Source organism: Sinohyriopsis cumingii, unplaced genomic scaffold (assembly GCF_028554795.1).
Source record: "Sinohyriopsis cumingii isolate HCF-2022 unplaced genomic scaffold, ASM2855479v2 utg002479l, whole genome shotgun sequence".
Classification (NCBI taxonomy): domain Eukaryota; kingdom Metazoa; phylum Mollusca; class Bivalvia; order Unionida; family Unionidae; genus Sinohyriopsis; species Sinohyriopsis cumingii.
Genome location: NW_028316224.1, coordinates 482,501 through 503,533, shown reverse-complemented (window position 1 = coordinate 503,533; position 21,033 = coordinate 482,501). Strand labels below are relative to the sequence as shown.

The following is a 21,033-nucleotide window of genomic DNA, read 5'->3' as shown; positions in this document are numbered from 1 at the left end:
GGGGCTCGCATCGTTGCTCACAATTGAACTGACAGTCATACATTTTATACTATATGTACGACTGATAGTTTCATTGTAAGCAATGATACGAGCCCCCTGTGGCTAGTAAGCAGCCTATGCCGATACCGCATGGTGTCGGCGATTTCCAACGTTTTGATAAGCAAAACAAATATGTCCATACACCCCAATACTAATGTCCAAATATCAAAAATCGCTATTTTGGGACTATTATGAATTCATTCAAGGACATTCTAAATTACATCATCGCCACACGTCAAGATTGTTATTACATCAGCACATTCAAAATTGGACTTCATTCAGAAAACCACTGGCATTCATTTGGAACACTACCCTTTTGGACTTGTCATATAACTTTTATGGACTATTTGTGATTTCATTTATAATGCTGAAAAGTATTTAAATTTTCACTTTGTATTCTTTATAAAAATAAATTAAGTCGGTTGGTTTAGATTGGCTAAGATAGCATTAAGGTGTTTTTGTTTATATGAGCCAATATCACATTATTCTTTTCTTGGTTTAGATGGGCTAAGTTCACATTATGGTACATTGGTTTAGATGGGCTAAGTTCACATTAAGGTGTTTGGCTAAGTTTCCATTAAGATATTTGGTTTAGATTGGCTAAGTTTGCATTAAAGTGTATTGGCTTATATTGGCAAATTTCACATAGGAATTTGATTTAGATGGCCTAAGTTCACATTATGGTGTTCTGGCAAAAGACTGCTTGGTTTTGTTAGGCAATGAGGGTAGTCTTGCTCAAGGGTACAATAGGGCAACCAGCTTGATAGAAATCTATCATGTTAACCATTGGACTGATGTACATTTTATCAGTGTAATTTAGAGTCTGTTTAAACCATTCCGAATCCCCCCATCTCTCTCTCTCTCTCTCTCACATATATATATATATATATATATAATATATATATATATATATATATATATATATATATATATATATATATATATGAAAGAAATAATATTTTCAATCTTTCTGCACTGTACTGATTTTCTGGTTGAATACTAAAAGTAAGTTTAAATATATATAAGGAGTTTGCAAATTTTATAAAAGTCAGCTTGCCTAGCAAGTAGTAGGTCAATATGATACAATGTAGAATTTAAGAAAATGTCATTATATGTATTGAAACGTTTGTTTCCTTTGTATCTGTTGATATCTAAAATCCATATCCCAATAATTAAAATTATCCAAGACTATATGTAAATAATACACGTATGTATGTATGTATGTACACACACAAACGTATATATATATATATATATATATATATATATATATATATATATATATATATATATATATATATATATATATATATATATATATATCACAAAAGACACACACATATCTTAAAACACCCTCAGCCACCCAGGATATATATATGATCCGTTTTTACGAGATAAACTTATTAATTCAGTATGGTATAATTATCGAGTAAGATCAGTAGAGTTTTTGCCCTTGTTTGCAATCGTTATAGGATAACGCGTTAAAAATAAAATTACACAGAAGTACAATTAATGTTAATAGCTGATAAAGTTATGCGAACTTTGTTGCATACTCTCTCTCTCTCTCTCTCTCTCTCGTGTGTCAGTATGATAAAGCAAGAAGAAAAAGGAAGAACAGTAAAGAACATATATAAAAAGGTTTATTGAAACAGCGTCTCATCATGGTGTGGGCACCACGATGCATAGGGATAAATAAAAAAGCGAGTATTCCATTACTTTTCACTTCATTTGATATGCATCCATATGACACAGAATGCTCTCGGTGAGTACAGGGAATCAGATAAACGTCACTGTGCGGGACTAGGTATAAAACATTTATTGTAGTTTTAATTGTAAATTTTTCGGGCATTTAAGTAGAAATTAAATGATTTCAGTTCTAGTGAGAACAACATTTCGACTGTAAAACATAATTTGTTGTCTTGATGCGTTTTCAAGACTCTTGGGCTGATTAGTCACACATCTCTTCAACGTTTCCGATGTACAAATGTTTGTGTGCAGTATAATATTAGTAACTAAAGTGTATACTGATTCAAAGTTCTAATCCAAAAGAAGCAAAACTGGCCTCAGATACTCATATTTGTCACTCATCCATTTTCTGACCCAGATAAGGGGAGAATTCCATGTTGAAATTGACTTAAAATGCAGATTCAGGACATTATTGTTGTTGTTATTATTATTATTATTATTCCTCTTTCTGTCCTATCATTTGGTTAAAATAAGCGACACCGGCCTGTAAGCTAACTTTAAAAATAGGGTCTTATCAGATTTTGCAAAGGATCTCTTCTTGCAACTTGTAGAAGTTAACGTTGTGGAAATACAGAAAGTGGAAGCATGGAATATCTATCTAAACTTACTGTAATCAAAACAGAATTTTATAACCCAATTTATTTAGCCAATGGCCCATATTTACAGTATTCGCTACAGGATGCCAATTTTCCCACTGGCAGACTGAGGCCCTGCTGTAAAAGAAATCAATCAATCAATAAATTAATATAAAAAATTCTCACAATTCATACATTCCATATTTATCAATCAATTAGTGAATAAGAAATACCACAAATAAGTACCCAAAATGAAAGACATTGATCGCATATTTTGCAACTCTGCGCTAGAGACTACACCAGGAATATATGAGAAGAAACTTGAAGGAAGTATTTCGACGTGAAAGGAGGCAGCTTGTTGTGGTAGTAAAAGTAGAGGAAACTGGATAAATTGAACCGAATTTGTTAATAAGAAATACTGGTCATCTATGATCGCATATTCCAGTAGTAAGGATCGAAACCAAGAGCAGAGAAGTGCAAAGCAACATTTGCTATATTCAGGTCCTATACTTGATTTTTTTAGGATCCGAATTATTGAAGAAAGTTAAGGAAAAAGAGAAAATGAAAGTCGAGAAATTGCTCTATTTATTATTTATATTGAATAAAGTAAATTTAGTTACAATAAAAGAAAGAAAGAAAAACTTCAACTGTTTTTAGTTATAAAAGAAAAAAAAAAATTAGAGTCTACAGCACCCGGTATTCCCAGGCGGTCACCCATCCAAGTACTAACCGGGCCCGACGTTGCTTAACTTCGGTGATCGGACGAGAACCGGTGCTTTCAACGTGGTATGGCCGTAGACACAAGTGTGTGTAAATTTAAGACTTATATTCGCTTCTCTCTTCACCGTTTCCGATGTACAGACGTTTACGTTTATGTGCCGTGTAAAATTAGTAATTAAAGTGTACTTATTAAAACTTATATAGATAAACTGCCTTCATACATTATTCAAATTTGTAATTCAGGCATTTTCGGACTCGGACATTAGTTGCTTAACCGGAGGTTTACACCTTCAAATGGACTTAAATAACAATGCATTTAAACGAAGATTCAGTTCATTTTTGTTGTTTTTGGGCATTATTATTATTATTATTATTTATCTTGTATCAACTGACTAATTCAATAGGTAAATAATCGACATCAGCCTATGAGCTACCTTTAAAGACGGACTCGAATCTGATTTGAAACGGATATCGTCTTGCAGCTCGGAAACGTTAAAGTTGTGGAAACACAGAAAGTGCAAGGAAGTGGAAGCAGGGAACATCCATCCAAACTTACTGTAATCAAAACAGAGATTTATACACCAATTTATTTTGTCAATGGCCCATATTCGAAGTATTCGCTAAGGGATGCCAAGTTTCACACTGATAGACTGGTGCCCTGCTAAAAACAGGTAAATAAATTAAAATAATTAAAAATAATACATTCCAAATATATCTATCAATTATTGAATAAGAAATACCACAGACAAGTATCCAAAATGAAAGACATCGATTGCATACGTTGCAATTATTCGCTATAGGCTGAATCCGGAATATCAGAAGAAATTTGGAGGATCTGGACGGCATACGAGGCGGCCCATTTCGATCCTGGAGGTAGAGGAAACTGAAAAATTTGCACCAGATTTGTGAACAAGAAATATTGGCCATATATGATCGCATATCCTCACAGTGAGGATGGAACCAAATAAAAATTTAAAAAATGCCTACAGCACCCGGTATTCCCAGGCGGTCACCCATCCAAGTACTAACCGGGCCCGACCTTGCTTAACTTCGGTGATCGGACGAGAACCGGTGTTTTCAACGTGGTATGGCCGTAGACATTTGTATGTACAAATTTAAGACTAATATATGTTGTCTCTTCGTCGTTACAAAGATATATTACACACACACGCACACACACACACACACACACACACACACATATATATATATATTAGAGACAGGGGAGAGCTCTGCTTACGACAATACATCCCTTCAGTTTCAATCTGTAAAGAAGCAAGAGCTTATTTGATCGCCGATGTCACTGACATGTAGGTTGCCATATTTGTGCAGTCATTTGAATAGTAATACAATGGCGAGTTCCGTGTCAAATTTCATCAAGGTTGTCGTTTTCTTTCGTCAGTCAGCTTCATTAACGACAAATGATGTTATACTCGGAATTATTTCTGAGAAAATAAATCGTATTTCTCTCGATTTCATGCAGGTATATCTCGATGAAAGGTCGGTCAAGTTTGCATGGCAGGCTAGTAAGCACAGGGGCTCGCATCGTTGCTCACAATTGAACTGACAGTCATACATTTTATACTATATGTACGACTGATAGTTTCATTGTAAGCAATGATACGAGCCCCCTGTGGCTAGTAAGCAGCCTATGCCGATACCGCATGGTGTCGGCGATTTCCAACGTTTTGATAAGCAAAACAAATATGTCCATACACCCCAATACTAATGTCCAAATATCAAAAATCGCTATTTTGGGACTATTATGAATTCATTCAAGGACATTCTAAATTACATCATCGCCACACGTCAAGATTGTTATTACATCAGCACATTCAAAATTGGACTTCATTCAGAAAACCACTGGCATTCATTTGGAACACTACCCTTTTGGACTTGTCATATAACTTTTCATGGACTATTTGTGATTTCATTTATAATGCTGAAAAGTATTTAAATTTTCACTTTGTATTCTTTATAAAAATAAATTAAGTCGGTTGGTTTAGATTGGCTAAGATAGCATTAAGGTGTTTTTGTTTATATGAGCCAATATCACATTATTCTTTTCTTGGTTTAGATGGGCTAAGTTCACATTATGGTACATTGGTTTAGATGGGCTAAGTTCACATTAAGGTGTTTGGCTAAGTTTCCATTAAGATATTTGGTTTAGATTGGCTAAGTTTGCATTAAAGTGTATTGGCTTATATTGGCAAATTTCACATAGGAATTTGATTTAGATGGCCTAAGTTCACATTATGGTGTTCTGGCAAAAGACTGCTTGGTTTTGTTAGGCAATGAGGGTAGTCTTGCTCAAGGGTACAATAGGGCAACCAGCTTGATAGAAATCTATCATGTTAACCATTGGACTGATGTACATTTTATCAGTGTAATTTAGAGTCTGTTTAAACCATTCCGAATCCCCCCATCTCTCTCTCTCTCTCTCTCACATATATATATATATATATATATATATATATATATATATATATATATATATATATATATATATATATATATATATATATGAAAGAAATAATATTTTCAATCTTTCTGCACTGTACTGATTTTCTGGCTGAATACTAAAAGTAAGTTTAAATATATATAAGGAGTTTGCAAATTTTATAAAAGTCAGCTTGCCTAGCAAGTAGTAGGTCAATATGATACAATGTAGAATTTAAGAAAATGTCATTATATGTATTGAAACGTTTGTTTCCTTTGTATCTGTTGATATCTAAAATCCATATCCCAATAATTAAAATTATCCAAGACTATATGTAAATAATACACGTATGTATGTATGTATGTACACACACAAACGTATATATATATATATATATATATATATATATATATTATATATATATATATATCACAAAAGACACACACATATCTTAAAACACCCTCAGCCACCCAGGATATATATATGATCCGTTTTTACGAGATAAACTTATTAATTCAGTATGGTATAATTATCGAGTAAGATCAGTAGAGTTTTTGCCCTTGTTTGCAATCGTTATAGGATAACGCGTTAAAAATAAAATTACACAGAAGTACAATTAATGTTAATAGCTGATAAAGTTATGCGAACTTTGTTGCATACTCTCTCTCTCTCTCTCTCTTCTCTCTCTCTCTCGTGTGTCAGTATGATAAAGCAAGAAGAAAAAGGAAGAACAGTAAAGAACATATATAAAAAGGTTTATTGAAACAGCGTCTCATCATGGTGTGGGCACCACGATGCATAGGGATAAATAAAAAAGCGAGTATTCCATTACTTTTCACTTCATTTGATATGCATCCATATGACACAGAATGCTCTCGGTGAGTACAGGGAATCAGATAAACGTCACTGTGCGGGACTAGGTATAAAACATTTATTGTAGTTTTAATTGTAAATTTTTCGGGCATTTAAGTAGAAATTAAATGATTTCAGTTCTAGTGAGAACAACATTTCGACTGTAAAACATAATTTGTTGTCTTGATGCGTTTTCAAGACTCTTGGGCTGATTAGTCACACATCTCTTCAACGTTTCCGATGTACAAATGTTTGTGTGCAGTATAATATTAGTAACTAAAGTGTATACTGATTCAAAGTTCTAATCCAAAAGAAGCAAAACTGGCCTCAGATACTCATATTTGTCACTCATCCATTTTCTGACCCAGATAAGGGGAGAATTCCATGTTGAAATTGACTTAAAATGCAGATTCAGGACATTATTGTTGTTGTTATTATTATTATTATTATTCCTCTTTCTGTCCTATCATTTGGTTAAAATAAGCGACACCGGCCTGTAAGCTAACTTTAAAAATAGGGTCTTATCAGATTTGCAAAGGATCTCTTCTTGCAACTTGTAGAAGTTAACGTTGTGGAAATACAGAAAGTGGAAGCATGGAATATCTATCTAAACTTACTGTAATCAAAACAGAATTTTATAACCCAATTTATTTAGCCAATGGCCCATATTTACAGTATTCGCTACAGGATGCCAATTTTCCCACTGGCAGACTGAGGCCCTGCTGTAAAAGAAATCAATCAATCAATAAATTAATATAAAAAATTCTCACAATTCATACATTCCATATTTATCAATCAATTAGTGAATAAGAAATACCACAAATAAGTACCCAAAATGAAAGACATTGATCGCATATTTTGCAACTCTGCGCTAGAGACTACACCAGGAATATATGAGAAGAAACTTGAAGGAAGTATTTCGACGTGAAAGGAGGCAGCTTGTTGTGGTAGTAAAAGTAGAGGAAACTGGATAAATTGAACCGAATTTGTTAATAAGAAATACTGGTCATCTATGATCGCATATTCCAGTAGTAAGGATCGAAACCAAGAGCAGAGAAGTGCAAAGCAACATTTGCTATATTCAGGTCCTATACTTGATTTTTTTAGGATCCGAATTATTGAAGAAAGTTAAGGAAAAAGAGAAAATGAAAGTCGAGAAATTGCTCTATTTATTATTTATATTGAATAAAGTAAATTTAGTTACAATAAAAGAAAGAAAGAAAAACTTCAACTGTTTTTAGTTATAAAAGAAAAAAAAAAAATTAGAGTCTACAGCACCCGGTATTCCCAGGCGGTCACCCATCCAAGTACTAACCGGGCCCGACGTTGCTTAACTTCGGTGATCGGACGAGAACCGGTGCTTTCAACGTGGTATGGCCGTAGACACAAGTGTGTGTAAATTTAAGACTTATATTCGCTTCTCTCTTCACCGTTTCCGATGTACAGACGTTTACGTTTATGTGCCGTGTAAAATTAGTAATTAAAGTGTACTTATTAAAACTTATATAGATAAACTGCCTTCATACATTATTCAAATTTGTAATTCAGGCATTTTCGGACTCGGACATTAGTTGCTTAACCGGAGGTTTACACCTTCAAATGGACTTAAATAACAATGCATTTAAACGAAGATTCAGTTCATTTTTGTTGTTTTTGGGCATTATTATTATTATTATTATTTATCTTGTATCAACTGACTAATTCAATAGGTAAATAATCGACATCAGCCTATGAGCTACCTTTAAAGACGGACTCGAATCTGATTTGAAACGGATATCGTCTTGCAGCTCGGAAACGTTAAAGTTGTGGAAACACAGAAAGTGCAAGGAAGTGGAAGCAGGGAACATCCATCCAAACTTACTGTAATCAAAACAGAGATTTATACACCAATTTATTTTGTCAATGGCCCATATTCGAAGTATTCGCTAAGGGATGCCAAGTTTCACACTGATAGACTGGTGCCCTGCTAAAAACAGGTAAATAAATTAAAATAATTAAAAATAATACATTCCAAATATATCTATCAATTATTGAATAAGAAATACCACAGACAAGTATCCAAAATGAAAGACATCGATTGCATACGTTGCAATTATTCGCTATAGGCTGAATCCGGAATATCAGAAGAAATTTGGAGGATCTGGACGGCATACGAGGCGGCCCATTTCGATCCTGGAGGTAGAGGAAACTGAAAAATTTGCACCAGATTTGTGAACAAGAAATATTGGCCATATATTATCGCATATCCTCACAGTGAGGATGGAACCAAAAAAAAATTTAAAAAATGCCTACAGCACCCGGTATTCCCAGGCGGTCACCCATCCAAGTACTAACCGGGCCCGACCTTGCTTAACTTCGGTGATAGGACGAGAACCGGTGTTTTCAACGTGGTATGGCCGTAGACATTTGTATGTACAAATTTAAGACTAATATAGGTTGTCTCTTCGTCGTTACAAAGATATATTACACACACACGCACACACACACACACACACACACACACACATATATATATATATATATATATATATATATATATATATATATATATATATATATATATATATATATATATATATATATATATATATATATATATTAGAGACAGGGGAGAGCTCTGCTTACGACAATACATCCCTTCAGTTTCAATCTGTAACGAAGCAAGAGCTTATTTGATCGCCGATGTCACTGACATGTAGGTTGCCATATTTGTGCAGTCATTTGAATAGTAATACAATGGCGAGTTCCGTGTCAAATTTCATCAAGGTTGTCGTTTTCTTTCGTCAGTCAGCTTCATTAACGACAAATGATGTTATACTCGGAATTATTTCTGAGAAAATAAATCGTATTTCTCTCGATTTCATGCAGGTATATCTCGATGAAAGGTCGGTCAAGTTTGCATGGCAGGCTAGTAAGCACAGGGGCTCGCATCGTTGCTCACAATTGAACTGACAGTCATACATTTTATACTATATGTACGACTGATAGTTTCATTGTAAGCAATGATACGAGCCCCCTGTGGCTAGTAAGCAGCCTATGCCGATACCGCATGGTGTCGGCGATTTCCAACGTTTTGATAAGCAAAACAAATATGTCCATACACCCCAATACTAATGTCCAAATATCAAAAATCGCTATTTTGGGACTATTATGAATTCATTCAAGGACATTCTAAATTACATCATCGCCACACGTCAAGATTGTTATTACATCAGCACATTCATAATTGGACTTCATTCAGAAAACCACTGGCATTCATTTGGAACACTACCCTTTTGGACTTGTCATATAACTTTTCATGGACTATTTGTGATTTCATTTATAATGCTGAAAAGTATTTAAATTTTCACTTTGTATTCTTTATAAAAATAAATTAAGTCGGTTGGTTTAGATTGGCTAAGATAGCATTAAGGTGTTTTTGTTTATATGAGCCAATATCACATTATTCTTTTCTTGGTTTAGATGGGCTAAGTTCACATTATGGTACATTGGTTTAGATGGGCTAAGTTCACATTAAGGTGTTTGGCTAAGTTTCCATTAAGATATTTGGTTTAGATTGGCTAAGTTTGCATTAAAGTGTATTGGCTTATATTGGCAAATTTCACATAGGAATTTGATTTAGATGGCCTAAGTTCACATTATGGTGTTCTGGCAAAAGACTGCTTGGTTTTGTTAGGCAATGAGGGTAGTCTTGCTCAAGGGTACAATAGGGCAACCAGCTTGATAGAAATCTATCATGTTAACCATTGGACTGATGTACATTTTATCAGTGTAATTTAGAGTCTGTTTAAACCATTCCGAATCCCCCCATCTCTCTCTCTCTCTCTCTCACATATATATATATATATATATATATATATATATATATATATATATATATGAAAGAAATAATATTTTCAATCTTTCTGCACTGTACTGATTTTCTGGCTGAATACTAAAAGTAAGTTTAAATATATATAAGGAGTTTGCAAATTTTATAAAAGTCAGCTTGCCTAGCAAGTAGTAGGTCAATATGATACAATGTAGAATTTAAGAAAATGTCATTATATGTATTGAAACGTTTGTTTCCTTTGTATCTGTTGATATCTAAAATCCATATCCCAATAATTAAAATTATCCAAGACTATATGTAGATAATACACGTATGTATGTATGTATGTACACACACAAACGTATATATATATATATATATATATATATATATATATATATATATATATATATATATATATATATATATATATATATATCACAAAAGACACACACATATCTTAAAACACCCTCAGCCACCCAGGATATATATATGATCCGTTTTTACGAGATAAACTTATTAATTCAGTATGGTATAATTATCGAGTAAGATCAGTAGAGTTTTTGCCCTTGTTTGCAATCGTTATAGGATAACGCGTTAAAAATAAAATTACACAGAAGTACAATTAATGTTAATAGCTGATAAAGTTATGCGAACTTTGTTGCATACTCTCTCTCTCTCTCTCTCTCTCTCTCTCTCTCGTGTGTCAGTATGATAAAGCAAGAAGAAAAAGGAAGAACAGTAAAGAACATATATAAAAAGGTTTATTGAAACAGCGTCTCATCATGGTGTGGGCACCACGATGCATAGGGATAAATAAAAAAGCGAGTATTCCATTACTTTTCACTTCATTTGATATGCATCCATATGACACAGAATGCTCTCGGTGAGTACAGGGAATCAGATAAACGTCACTGTGCGGGACTAGGTATAAAACATTTATTGTAGTTTTAATTGTAAATTTTTCGGGCATTTAAGTAGAAATTAAATGATTTCAGTTCTAGTGAGAACAACATTTCGACTGTAAAACATAATTTGTTGTCTTGATGCGTTTTCAAGACTCTTGGGCTGATTAGTCACACATCTCTTCAACGTTTCCGATGTACAAATGTTTGTGTGCAGTATAATATTAGTAACTAAAGTGTATACTGATTCAAAGTTCTAATCCAAAAGAAGCAAAACTGGCCTCAGATACTCATATTTGTCACTCATCCATTTTCTGACCCAGATAAGGGGAGAATTCCATGTTGAAATTGACTTAAAATGCAGATTCAGGACATTATTGTTGTTGTTATTATTATTATTATTATTCCTCTTTCTGTCCTATCATTTGGTTAAAATAAGCGACACCGGCCTGTAAGCTAACTTTAAAAATAGGGTCTTATCAGATTTGCAAAGGATCTCTTCTTGCAACTTGTAGAAGTTAACGTTGTGGAAATACAGAAAGTGGAAGCATGGAATATCTATCTAAACTTACTGTAATCAAAACAGAATTTTATAACCCAATTTATTTAGCCAATGGCCCATATTTACAGTATTCGCTACAGGATGCCAATTTTCCCACTGGCAGACTGAGGCCCTGCTGTAAAAGAAATCAATCAATCAATAAATTAATATAAAAAATTCTCACAATTCATACATTCCATATTTATCAATCAATTAGTGAATAAGAAATACCACAAATAAGTACCCAAAATGAAAGACATTGATCGCATATTTTGCAACTCTGCGCTAGAGACTACACCAGGAATATATGAGAAGAAACTTGAAGGAAGTATTTCGACGTGAAAGGAGGCAGCTTGTTGTGGTAGTAAAAGTAGAGGAAACTGGATAAATTGAACCGAATTTGTTAATAAGAAATACTGGTCATCTATGATCGCATATTCCAGTAGTAAGGATCGAAACCAAGAGCAGAGAAGTGCAAAGCAACATTTGCTATATTCAGGTCCTATACTTGATTTTTTTAGGATCCGAATTATTGAAGAAAGTTAAGGAAAAAGAGAAAATGAAAGTCGAGAAATTGCTCTATTTATTATTTATATTGAATAAAGTAAATTTAGTTACAATAAAAGAAAGAAAGAAAAACTTCAACTGTTTTTAGTTATAAAAGAAAAAAAAAAAATTAGAGTCTACAGCACCCGGTATTCCCAGGCGGTCACCCATCCAAGTACTAACCGGGCCCGACGTTGCTTAACTTCGGTGATCGGACGAGAACCGGTGCTTTCAACGTGGTATGGCCGTAGACACAAGTGTGTGTAAATTTAAGACTTATATTCGCTTCTCTCTTCACCGTTTCCGATGTACAGACGTTTACGTTTATGTGCCGTGTAAAATTAGTAATTAAAGTGTACTTATTAAAACTTATATAGATAAACTGCCTTCATACATTATTCAAATTTGTAATTCAGGCATTTTCGGACTCGGACATTAGTTGCTTAACCGGAGGTTTACACCTTCAAATGGACTTAAATAACAATGCATTTAAACGAAGATTCAGTTCATTTTTGTTGTTTTTGGGCATTATTATTATTATTATTATTTATCTTGTATCAACTGACTAATTCAATAGGTAAATAATCGACATCAGCCTATGAGCTACCTTTAAAGACGGACTCGAATCTGATTTGAAACGGATATCGTCTTGCAGCTCGGAAACGTTAAAGTTGTGGAAACACAGAAAGTGCAAGGAAGTGGAAGCAGGGAACATCCATCCAAACTTACTGTAATCAAAACAGAGATTTATACACCAATTTATTTTGTCAATGGCCCATATTCGAAGTATTCGCTAAGGGATGCCAAGTTTCACACTGATAGACTGGTGCCCTGCTAAAAACAGGTAAATAAATTAAAATAATTAAAAATAATACATTCCAAATATATCTATCAATTATTGAATAAGAAATACCACAGACAAGTATCCAAAATGAAAGACATCGATTGCATACGTTGCAATTATTCGCTATAGGCTGAATCCGGAATATCAGAAGAAATTTGGAGGATCTGGACGGCATACGAGGCGGCCCATTTCGATCCTGGAGGTAGAGGAAACTGAAAAATTTGCACCAGATTTGTGAACAAGAAATATTGGCCATATATTATCGCATATCCTCACAGTGAGGATGGAACCAAAAAAAAATTTAAAAAATGCCTACAGCACCCGGTATTCCCAGGCGGTCACCCATCCAAGTACTAACCGGGCCCGACCTTGCTTAACTTCGGTGATAGGACGAGAACCGGTGTTTTCAACGTGGTATGGCCGTAGACATTTGTATGTACAAATTTAAGACTAATATAGGTTGTCTCTTCGTCGTTACAAAGATATATTACACACACACGCACACACACACACACACACACACACACACACACACATATATATATATATATATATATATATATATATATATATATATATATATATATATATATATATATATATATATATATATATTAGAGACAGGGGAGAGCTCTGCTTACGACAATACATCCCTTCAGTTTCAATCTGTAACGAAGCAAGAGCTTATTTGATCGCCGATGTCACTGACATGTAGGTTGCCATATTTGTGCAGTCATTTGAATAGTAATACAATGGCGAGTTCCGTGTCAAATTTCATCAAGGTTGTCGTTTTCTTTCGTCAGTCAGCTTCATTAACGACAAATGATGTTATACTCGGAATTATTTCTGAGAAAATAAATCGTATTTCTCTCGATTTCATGCAGGTATATCTCGATGAAAGGTCGGTCAAGTTTGCATGGCAGGCTAGTAAGCACAGGGGCTCGCATCGTTGCTCACAATTGAACTGACAGTCATACATTTTATACTATATGTACGACTGATAGTTTCATTGTAAGCAATGATACGAGCCCCCTGTGGCTAGTAAGCAGCCTATGCCGATACCGCATGGTGTCGGCGATTTCCAACGTTTTGATAAGCAAAACAAATATGTCCATACACCCCAATACTAATGTCCAAATATCAAAAATCGCTATTTTGGGACTATTATGAATTCATTCAAGGACATTCTAAATTACATCATCGCCACACGTCAAGATTGTTATTACATCAGCACATTCAAAATTGGACTTCATTCAGAAAACCACTGGCATTCATTTGGAACACTACCCTTTTGGACTTGTCATATAACTTTTCATGGACTATTTGTGATTTCATTTATAATGCTGAAAAGTATTTAAATTTTCACTTTGTATTCTTTATAAAAATAAATTAAGTCGGTTGGTTTAGATTGGCTAAGATAGCATTAAGGTGTTTTTGTTTATATGAGCCAATATCACATTATTCTTTTCTTGGTTTAGATGGGCTAAGTTCACATTATGGTACATTGGTTTAGATGGGCTAAGTTCACATTAAGGTGTTTGGCTAAGTTTCCATTAAGATATTTGGTTTAGATTGGCTAAGTTTGCATTAAAGTGTATTGGCTTATATTGGCAAATTTCACATAGGAATTTGATTTAGATGGCCTAAGTTCACATTATGGTGTTCTGGCAAAAGACTGCTTGGTTTTGTTAGGCAATGAGGGTAGTCTTGCTCAAGGGTACAATAGGGCAACCAGCTTGATAGAAATCTATCATGTTAACCATTGGACTGATGTACATTTTATCAGTGTAATTTAGAGTCTGTTTAAACCATTCCGAATCCCCCCATCTCTCTCTCTCTCTCTCTCATATATATATATATATATATATATATATATATATATATATATATATATATATATATATATATATATATATGAAAGAAATAATATTTTCAATCTTTCTGCACTGTACTGATTTTCTGGCTGAATACTAAAAGTAAGTTTAAATATATATAAGGAGTTTGCAAATTTTATAAAAGTCAGCTTGCCTAGCAAGTAGTAGGTCAATATGATACAATGTAGAATTTAAGAAAATGTCATTATATGTATTGAAACGTTTGTTTCCTTTGTATCTGTTGATATCTAAAATCCATATCCCAATAATTAAAATTATCCAAGACTATATGTAGATAATACACGTATGTATGTATGTATGTACACACACAAACGTATATATATATATATATATATATATATATATATATATATATATATATATATATATATATATATATATATATATATATATATATCACAAAAGACACACACATATCTTAAAACACCCTCAGCCACCCAGGATATATATATGATCCGTTTTTACGAGATAAACTTATTAATTCAGTATGGTATAATTATCGAGTAAGATCAGTAGAGTTTTTGCCCTTGTTTGCAATCGTTATAGGATAACGCGTTAAAAATAAAATTACACAGAAGTACAATTAATGTTAATAGCTGATAAAGTTATGCGAACTTTGTTGCATACTCTCTCTCTCTCTCTCTCTCTCTCTCTCTCTCTCGTGTGTCAGTATGATAAAGCAAGAAGAAAAAGGAAGAACAGTAAAGAACATATATAAAAAGGTTTATTGAAACAGCGTCTCATCATGGTGTGGGCACCACGATGCATAGGGATAAATAAAAAAGCGAGTATTCCATTACTTTTCACTTCATTTGATATGCATCCATATGACACAGAATGCTCTCGGTGAGTACAGGGAATCAGATAAACGTCACTGTGCGGGACTAGGTATAAAACATTTATTGTAGTTTTAATTGTAAATTTTTCGGGCATTTAAGTAGAAATTAAATGATTTCAGTTCTAGTGAGAACAACATTTCGACTGTAAAACATAATTTGTTGTCTTGATGCGTTTTCAAGACTCTTGGGCTGATTAGTCACACATCTCTTCAACGTTTCCGATGTACAAATGTTTGTGTGCAGTATAATATTAGTAACTAAAGTGTATACTGATTCAAAGTTCTAATCCAAAAGAAGCAAAACTGGCCTCAGATACTCATATTTGTCACTCATCCATTTTCTGACCCAGATAAGGGGAGAATTCCATGTTGAAATTGACTTAAAATGCAGATTCAGGACATTATTGTTGTTGTTATTATTATTATTAATTATTCCTCTTTCTGTCCTATCATTTGGTTAAAATAAGCGACACCGGCCTGTAAGCTAACTTTAAAAATAGGGTCTTATCAGATTTGCAAAGGATCTCTTCTTGCAACTTGTAGAAGTTAACGTTGTGGAAATACAGAAAGTGGAAGCATGGAATATCTATCTAAACTTACTGTAATCAAAACAGAATTTTATAACCCAATTTATTTAGCCAATGGCCCATATTTACAGTATTCGCTACAGGATGCCAATTTTCCCACTGGCAGACTGAGGCCCTGCTGTAAAAGAAATCAATCAATCAATAAATTAATATAAAAAATTCTCACAATTCATACATTCCATATTTATCAATCAATTAGTGAATAAGAAATACCACAAATAAGTACCCAAAATGAAAGACATTGATCGCATATTTTGCAACTCTGCGCTAGAGACTACACCAGGAATATATGAGAAGAAACTTGAAGGAAGTATTTCGACGTGAAAGGAGGCAGCTTGTTGTGGTAGTAAAAGTAGAGGAAACTGGATAAATTGAACCGAATTGTTAATAAGAAATACTGGTCATCTATGATCGCATATTCCAGTAGTAAGGATCGAAACCAAGAGCAGAGAAGTGCAAAGCAACATTTGCTATATTCAGGTCCTATACTTGATTTTTTTTAGGATTCCGAATTATTGAAGAAAGTTAAGGAAAAAGAGAAAATGAAAGTCGAGAAATTGCTCTATTTATTATTTATATTGAATAAAGTAAATTTAGTTACAATAAAAGAAAGAAAGAAAAACTTCAACTGTTTTTAGTTATAAAAGAAAAAAAAAAATTAGAGTCTACAGCACCCGGTATTCCCAGGCGGTCACCCATCCAAGTACTAACCGGGCCCGACGTTGCTTAACTTCGGTGATCGGACGAGAACCGGTGCTTTCAACGTGGTATGGCCGTAGACACAAGTGTGTGTAAATTTAAGACTTATATTCGCTTCTCTCTTCACCGTTTCCGATGTACAGACGTTTACGTTTATGTGCCGTGTAAAATTAGTAATTAAAGTGTACTTATTAAAACTTATATAGATAAACTGCCTTCATACATTATTCAAATTTGTAATTCAGGCATTTTCGGACTCGGACATTAGTTGCTTAACCGGAGGTTTACACCTTCAAATGGACTTAAATAACAATGCATTTAAACTAAGATTCAGTTCATTTTTGTTGTTTTTGGGCATTATTATTATTATTATTATTTATCTTGTATCAACTGACTAATTCAATAGGTAAATAATCGACATCAGCCTATGAGCTACCTTTAAAGACGGACTCGAATCTGATTTGAAACGGATATCGTCTTGCAGCTCGGAAACGTTAAAGTTGTGGAAACACAGAAAGTGCAAGGAAGTGGAAGCAGGGAACATCCATCCAAACTTACTGTAATCAAAACAGAGATTTATACACCAATTTATTTTGTCAATGGCCCATATTCGAAGTATTCGCTAAGGGATGCCAAGTTTCACACTGATAGACTGGTGCCCTGCTAAAAACAGGTAAATAAATTAAAATAATTAAAAATAATACATTCCAAATATATCTATCAATTATTGAATAAGAAATACCACAGACAAGTATCCAAAATGAAAGACATCGATTGCATACGTTGCAATTATTCGCTATAGGCTGAATCCGGAATATCAGAAGAAATTTGGAGGATCTGGACGGCATACGAGGCGGCCCATTTCGATCCTGGAGGTAGAGGAAACTGAAAAATTTGCACCAGATTTGTGAACAAGAAATATTGGCCATATATTATCGCATATCCTCACAGTGAGGATGGAACCAAAAAAAAATTTAAAAAATGCCTACAGCACCCGGGTATTCCCCAGGCGGTCACCCAAAAGTACTAACCGGGCCCGACCTTGCTTAACTTCGGTGATAGGACGAGAACCGGTGTTTTCAACGTGGTATGGCCGTAGACATTTGTATGTACAAATTTAAGACTAATATAGGTTGTCTCTTCGTCGTTACAAAGATATATTACACACACACGCACACACACACACACACACACACACACACACACACACATATATATATATATATATATATATATATATATATATATATATATATATATATATATATATATATATATATATATATTAGAGACAGGGGAGAGCTCTGCTTACGACAATACATCCCTTCAGTTTCAATCTGTAACGAAGCAAGAGCTTATTTGATCGCCGATGTCACTGACATGTAGGTTGCCATATTTGTGCAGTCATTTGAATAGTAATACAATGGCGAGTTCCGTGTCAAATTTCATCAAGGTTGTCGTTTTCTTTCGTCAGTCAGCTTCATTAACGACAAATGATGTTATACTCGGAATTATTTCTGAGAAAATAAATCGTATTTCTCTCGATTTCATGCAGGTATATCTCGATGAAAGGTCGGTCAAGTTTGCATGGCAGGCTAGTAAGCACAGGGGCTCGCATCGTTGCTCACAATTGAACTGACAGTCATACATTTTATACTATATGTACGACTGATAGTTTCATTGTAAGCAATGATACGAGCCCCCTGTGGCTAGTAAGCAGCCTATGCCGATACCGCATGGTGTCGGCGATTTCCAACGTTTTGATAAGCAAAACAAATATGTCCATACACCCCAATACTAATGTCCAAATATCAAAAATCGCTATTTTGGGACTATTATGAATTCATTCAAGGACATTCTAAATTACATCATCGCCACACGTCAAGATTGTTATTACATCAGCACATTCAAAATTGGACTTCATTCAGAAAACCACTGGCATTCATTTGGAACACTACCCTTTTGGACTTGTCATATAACTTTTCATGGACTATTTGTGATTTCATTTATAATGCTGAAAAGTATTTAAATTTTCACTTTGTATTCTTTATAAAAATAAATTAAGTCGGTTGGTTTAGATTGGCTAAGATAGCATTAAGGTGTTTTTGTTTATATGAGCCAATATCACATTATTCTTTTCTTGGTTTAGATGGGCTAAGTTCACATTATGGTACATTGGTTTAGATGGGCTAAGTTCACATTAAGGTGTTTGGCTAAGTTTCCATTAAGATATTTGGTTTAGATTGGCTAAGTTTGCATTAAAGTGTATTGGCTTATATTGGCAAATTTCACATAGGAATTTGATTTAGATGGCCTAAGTTCACATTATGGTGTTCTGGCAAAAGACTGCTTGGTTTTGTTAGGCAATGAGGGTAGTCTTGCTCAAGGGTACAATAGGGCAACCAGCTTGATAGAAATCTATCATGTTAACCATTGGACTGATGTACATTTTATCAGTGTAATTTAGAGTCTGTTTAAACCATTCCGAATCCCCCCATCTCTCTCTCTCTCCCTCTCTCTCTCACATATATATATATATATATATATATATATATATATATATATATATATATATATATATATATGAAAGAAATAATATTTTCAATCTTTCTGCACTGTACTGATTTTCTGGCTGAATACTAAAAGTAAGTTTAAATATATATAAGGAGTTTGCAAATTTTATAAAAGTCAGCTTGCCTAGCAAGTAGTAGGTCAATATGATACAATGTAGAATTTAAGAAAATGTCATTATATGTATTGAAACGTTTGTTTCCTTTGTATCTGTTGATATCTAAAATCCATATCCCAATAATTAAAATTATCCAAGACTATATGTAAATAATACACGTATGTATGTATGTATGTACACACACAAACGTATATATATATATATATATATATATATATATATATATATATATATATATATATATATATATATATCACAAAAGACACACACATATCTTAAAACACCCTCAGCCACCCAGGATATATATATGATCCGTTTTTACGAGATAAACTTATTAATTCAGTATGGTATAATTATCGAGTAAGATCAGTAGAGTTTTTGCCCTTGTTTGCAATCGTTATAGGATAACGCGTTAAAAATAAAATTACACAGAAGTACAATTAATGTTAATAGCTGATAAAGTTATGCGAACTTTGTTGCATACTCTCTCTCTCTCTCTCTCTCTCTCTCTCTCGTGTGTCAGTATGATAAAGCAAGAAGAAAAAGGAAGAACAGTAAAGAACATATATAAAAAGGTTTATTGAAACAGCGTCTCATCATGGTGTGGGCACCACGATGCATAGGGATAAATAAAAAAGCGAGTATTCCATTACTTTTCACTTCATTTGATATGCATCCATATGACACAGAATGCTCTCGGTGAGTACAGGGAATCAGATAAACGTCACTGTGCGGGACTAGGTATAAAACATTTATTGTAGTTTTAATTGTAAATTTTTCGGGCATTTAAGTAGAAATTAAATGATTTCAGTTCTAGTGAGAACAACATTTCGACTGTAAAACATAATTTGTTGTCTTGATGCGTTTTCAAGACTCTTGGGCTGATTAGTCACACATCTCTTCAACGTTTCCGATGTACAAATGTTTGTGTGCAGTATAATATTAGTAACTAAAGTGTATACTGATTCAAAGTTCTAATCCAAAAGAAGCAAAACTGGCCTCAGATACTCATATTTGTCACTCATCCATTTTCTGACCCAGATAAGGGGAGAATTCCATGTTGAAATTGACTTAAAATGCAGATTCAGGACATTATTGTTGTTGTTATTATTATTATTATTATTCCTCTTTCTGTCCTATCATTTGGTTAAAATAAGCGACACCGGCCTGTAAGCTAACTTTAAAAATAGGGTCTTATCAGATTTGCAAAGGATCTCTTCTTGCAACTTGTAGAAGTTAACGTTGTGGAAATACAGAAAGTGGAAGCATGGAATATCTATCTAAACTTACTGTAATCAAAACAGAA

General features: G+C 33.7%; 7 non-coding genes and 1 pseudogene across 7 annotated transcripts; all 8 read right to left on the bottom strand.

The window, feature by feature from the left end:
• Positions 1 to 3,041: 3,041 nt before the first annotated feature.
• On the bottom strand, positions 3,042 to 3,160 carry LOC149770502 (5S ribosomal RNA). Its single transcript, XR_016418551.1, has one exon. It is a non-coding gene; the product is annotated as a 5S ribosomal RNA (ribosomal RNA).
• Positions 3,161 to 4,060: 900 nt separating this feature from the next.
• LOC149770501 (5S ribosomal RNA) lies at positions 4,061 to 4,179 on the bottom strand. Its single transcript, XR_016418862.1, has one exon. It is a non-coding gene; the product is annotated as a 5S ribosomal RNA (ribosomal RNA).
• A 3,459-nt stretch (positions 4,180 to 7,638) lies between these two features.
• Positions 7,639 to 7,757, bottom strand: LOC149770500 (5S ribosomal RNA). Its single transcript, XR_016418550.1, has one exon. It is a non-coding gene; the product is annotated as a 5S ribosomal RNA (ribosomal RNA).
• Positions 7,758 to 8,657: 900 nt separating this feature from the next.
• LOC149770499 (5S ribosomal RNA) lies at positions 8,658 to 8,776 on the bottom strand. Its single transcript, XR_016418904.1, has one exon. It is a non-coding gene; the product is annotated as a 5S ribosomal RNA (ribosomal RNA).
• A 3,533-nt stretch (positions 8,777 to 12,309) lies between these two features.
• Positions 12,310 to 12,428, bottom strand: LOC149770498 (5S ribosomal RNA). Its single transcript, XR_016418549.1, has one exon. It is a non-coding gene; the product is annotated as a 5S ribosomal RNA (ribosomal RNA).
• A 900-nt stretch (positions 12,429 to 13,328) lies between these two features.
• On the bottom strand, positions 13,329 to 13,447 carry LOC149770497 (5S ribosomal RNA). Its single transcript, XR_016418903.1, has one exon. It is a non-coding gene; the product is annotated as a 5S ribosomal RNA (ribosomal RNA).
• A 3,554-nt stretch (positions 13,448 to 17,001) lies between these two features.
• LOC149770496 (5S ribosomal RNA) lies at positions 17,002 to 17,120 on the bottom strand. Its single transcript, XR_016418548.1, has one exon. It is a non-coding gene; the product is annotated as a 5S ribosomal RNA (ribosomal RNA).
• Positions 17,121 to 18,020: 900 nt separating this feature from the next.
• On the bottom strand, positions 18,021 to 18,139 carry LOC149770495 (5S ribosomal RNA; annotated as a pseudogene).
• Positions 18,140 to 21,033: the final 2,894 nt, after the last annotated feature.